We start from the raw sequence: 4,987 nt of genomic DNA on the forward strand, positions 1-4,987 counted from the left end.
GGGATCATTTTGTAAAACTAAATGTAAATTAAAAATCAATTTGCAAGAAAACACGTGTTTGTTTGTTTTTTTCGTAAAAGAAAAAGGGACTCCACCATTGTCCTTGCTTCGAACTTCCTTGGCCTGACTCGCCCACCGGGGCTCTCAGCTGTGTTCGTCTGTTTATCCTCCTGCTTTCTGACACTTTCTCCTTTCCTTTCCTGACACTCCTCCTCTGCTTGCTCTCTTAAAGAGCATTCTGCAAGGGTCCATTGCTAGTCAGTCTTTCTTTATGTCCCCTTTGTCCCTCCCCTTAGGCTCCCCTGCATTCCAATCAGCTCTACACAGATGAGGCCCAGATATACACGACCTCCCTTCCAAGCTCCAGACTCACATTCTCAAACCCAGTTGCCCAAATCCAGATACCATGTTTCCCCAAAAATAAGACCTACCCCGAAAATAAGCCCCAGTTAAGATCGTCAGCCAGACGGACGCATTTAGTACATTATGACGATGTTCCAGAAGATGATGAATACATGTAGATTGTTGTATGTGAAAAAATAAGACATCCCCTGAAAATACGCCCTAATGCATCTTTTGGAGCAAAAATTAATATAAGACCTGGTCCTGGTCTTATTTTCGGGGAAATACGGTAGATCGTACGAGGACCTGAAATTCATCATTTTCGTTCACAGACAAGACCTCCTATATTCTCTTTCTTGGTAAATAGTATCATGACATCCACCCAGTAAAGCCAGTTAAAATTTTTGATTAATTTCTGACTCCTTTTCATTTATTTCTTATATCCGACTGGCTTGTAAGCGCCATGCAATGGAAGGTCCTGTATATCTCTAGTAGGGCAATCTGGATGGGTGCTGGACAATTGATGTCAGACCAGTGTTTGCATAGAAAGCAGCGTGTTTTTACTTAGAGTGTATATTTAGGGTAGATTATGATGGAAGGTGATTGAGTTTGGGAAAGGGTCCTAAAGATCCCCCAATTCAACTGTTGGCATCACCACTAATCTTACAGGATCTAGCTCCTCAGTAACTCTTAACTTTGTAATCTCTGCTCTTAGCCCTCAAATAAGGTATATTCCTTATCTATCACCGAGTTAAGGCCTCTTTTTCCCCTTTGTGGACTTCTCCTTGCCCTGATTCTCCCCCAACTGATCTTATATCCTATTCATCCTTCCTCTACTCAGAAACCTTTGATAGCTCCGCCATTGCCTATATAAAGACTAAATTCCATAATCTAGACACATCCCACCTTTCCAACTTCACCTCATGACATTATCACTTTGCCACGCATTGTCTATTCTAGCTTTGATCATTTGCATCATTTGATCATTTGATCATTTGCATCAATCATTTATTCATTTATTTTCGCAAACTTCTGAGGCCTTCACTGGTTCCTGATCAATCCCCCCGTCCCCATTCACAATTACCATTTTGAAATGTCCCTGTCCCTGAACTTCCTCTGCGAAAATTTAGGCTATGAGGAAGAAACTCCCTCACTCCCCTCGCCCATAGCAGCTAACATTTTCCTATCCACAGCTACAGTCACGCCTTTCCTCCAGTCTAAGAAGTCAGCCTTCTGCGGTCAAGGTTAATCCCTCCTGTCTACAGCAGTCCTGAGTATGGATCCACTCCTGTTTCCTAGTCCTGCATTTCCAAGCCTTCCCTATGCAATGGCTCCTTCCCACAAACCAACAGCATGCTCAAGTCCCTTCAACCTTAGAAGGAAAGAAAACAGCACCTTGCAGCTCCCTCAAAATACTCCCTTCTTCTCCCTTCCATAGCTTCTCATAGGAATGGTCAGTGACTCCCCGCTGACTCTTCAGGGCACTGAGGTCATACTCTCCATTCCTTTAACCTGTGCTAACGGAATTCACCAACAACCTCTATTTGCCATGTACCATGGACTTCAAGCATCACCTCTGCAGGATGTGACACCGTAGAGCACTCCCACCTTGACACTCTGTTTCTGTGTTTTTGGGACATGACTGTAAAGGTGAAGATCCCAGCAGGACACCGATGGCAAGGAACACGTGTGACTGGAGAGAGCTGAATGAAGGAACCATTTGGAAAGATCTGGACAGGATGAAGAGAAATTGGCAAGGGAAGGTGAAGGACCGAAGGGCTAACAACAAGAAAGCCTTTTCCACCCTTAGGCCTGGAGAGACCAAAGGAATTGCAGCTGTGGGTGCACAGCAGGGAGTGTCGCCTTTTGTAGCCACGAACAATCCACAGTCCAGCAGAGAAAGCCCAGAGAACAATCAGCTCTCTCTTCCCACCCTCCAATCTCCTGACAGCACCTCCCCGTGGCCGAACGCTGGGAGCCAGTGGATAAGTGCACAGAGGTCTGCCTTCCAGGCCACTGAGCAGGATGCAGAAGGGTACAAAGTCGTTTTGGAGGGGCAAATGGAGAATATCCGGCACATACTTTCTTCTGATTCTTCTTCTGCTTCTCTGGTCATTCTTTCTCAGGCTTCTTTTCTACCTCCTCTTTCTATGTTCACTTCTTAAATACCCGTGTTTCCCAGGGCTTGGGCTTGGAACCTCTTGTCTTCTGATGAAAAATATTACTAATAATTATGCAGGGAATAAGGGAATAACAAATTTGCTTCCCCTCCTTTTTTATTTTTTTTTCTCAAACTTGTCATTCTTTCCTTCCTTATAGATGATATAGACAACTAGAGTGACTTCAGGGAAGCATTGTTGCAACTGGGAGCGGTTCCCCGGAGAATAATGAGACACGATCTGGAAGAATCCACCATTTATTCCAACCTTACTCTGTCAATGAGGCAACTGAAGCACAGTTTAATAACTTCATGTGCCCAAGGTCACCCAGCTCGTTCTTGTTTCCAACCAGAATTCACTTTGGATAGCCCCATCAGTGAAGAAGATCCTTATCTTTTCTCTACCACTCCCGCTGTTTGCCTCCCCTCTGGTTGGCTGCCTTGCCTGGGAGGCCATGCCACCCAGGAGATTTAGAAAACATTCTTTCCAGGACATCACAGCATCTTCCAGACCCTCCTTCCCAGGAAAACCAGCTGCCTGCTGCAGCAAACACCGTGCCTGGCATGTTCAGAGCTCCACTCACAGGGACAGGGGTAGGACCCCATGGCTGGATGTAATCCTGTGTGTTCCACCGTCCAGCCTGAACTTCACCTTCCTGCCATCTTTCTGTAGCTCCCTCCAGATCCGAGGGAACTGTGTTGCTTCTCCCTCTCCGGATCCCCACAATGCCAGTCCCCTCAGGTTACCTGGGTGCACAGGGAACCTCTACAGCCACAGGAATGGTAACAGCTAAAATGGTCCTCAGTTCCCCCACCCCCTCCCCTTTTTTTAATTTCAGCCACCGGAATGTGTGTTCTGGAGTTGTTCCTGCTACAGACAGCCCCACTCAGCGACCCAGCTGGCGGCAGCTTGTCTGCTTTAAGAGCATCTTTCTGCTCCTCCCACCCCACCTGCCGACTGCAGGCTGCATGCCCGCTCCCCATCGTAGGAAACGGCGTAGCACAAGACCTTGAAGAAAACAGACGTGCTCCACTCAACGTCTCCCGGTTTACTGAGGGAGAATACCAACCAGCAGTGCTCGCTGGGACTGTGATTTAAGTAGGGCTGCCAGACTTAGCAATAAAAATAAAGCAAGCCCAGTTGAGTTTGCCTTTCAGGTAAACAACAAATACTTTCTTAATATTTAAGTATGTCTCATGCAGTTTGGGGGATTTATTTATACTAAAATAAAATTCATTGTTATCTGAAATTCAGAGTCAACTGGGTGACCTGTATTTTACATGGCACCCGTACTGTAATGTTCAAATACTAAAATGAACTGAAGAATCTTCCATGCGAGGTACTGAAAGGGCCTGCATAGTTCAGCAAGGGCGGAGGATAGCAACTATTGCTGAGCTGCATTTGCTGCAGCAAAGAAGTGATTAGCTCTCTGGTCGGTTCTGCGTTAGGCATTAAGCACATGCCATCCATGCTTACAAAAGTGCCTCCCTCAAAGCTTAGGCAATGATTTACAAAGCAGTAAACATGGAAATTCACTCACACCCCAATCCAAGGGGGAGAACACCCAGCACATCAAGTCCTGCCTGCAGTTGCCAAGGAAATAACAAAATAAACAGTGACAAAACCAAATGGCTGCAAATGGGTTTTCTTGCACAGAAGCAAAGAGCTACTTGTAGGGAGAATGGATGACATAAAAACTTGCCGTTGTAAAAAAGAGAGGTCCCCCGGGAGCCTTCCATTCTGTGAGTTCTGCCTCTCACACCAACTCCACCCCGGCCACAAGCTCACGGCTTCAAAATGCATCGTCCTTTCCTGGGGCTGACTCGGCAGCCTGGAATGGAGGACTTCCAGTTAAGTCGGTGGCACATTTTAAAATGCCACAACCACCACTTTGGCCAGCTAAACTGTACACACATATGCACAGAGACACTCTTGTATTTACCACGCAATTCAAACGACCGCTTCTAATGGGCAAAATGCCGTGCAAGCCGCGGGGTGAAGAGGGGGTGCGGGGTGTGGGGGAGCACTGGTGTGAGGCTGGACCCACACAGTGCCGCCCTCAGAGCGCTTCGAATCCAGAGAGAAAGTCTCACAAAGACAAGCTTCCAACACCAGAAGTACAACACAAGCTGTCCAGAGAAATCAATTCCACGTTTGGGAAGGGAGGGCTGGAGGCAAGGGGGAGGGAATGAGAGGGCGGTGGCGAGACTTCTGTCCACTTTATAAAGCAATCTATGGACGGATGCAGAAGGAATGTCAATGTATCATTTAGACCACACACCTAAATAATAGATGTTAAATTGAATCCAACAGCGCTAAAATATAATGGGCCCTATGTGGGTCAGTAGAGGGAAAATCAATTTACAAATGCAGGAACAAGATTCGATTTACATCTAGTGATAAAGGCCCCCTTCAGACAACCTAAACCTACCGATGGAAGCATGTAGAAATTGTGTCTTAAGATATTATGCACATAATGCTATGAA

The sequence above is a fragment of the Rhinolophus ferrumequinum genome, chromosome 5 (assembly GCF_004115265.2).
Source record: "Rhinolophus ferrumequinum isolate MPI-CBG mRhiFer1 chromosome 5, mRhiFer1_v1.p, whole genome shotgun sequence".
NCBI lineage: Eukaryota > Metazoa > Chordata > Mammalia > Chiroptera > Rhinolophidae > Rhinolophus > Rhinolophus ferrumequinum.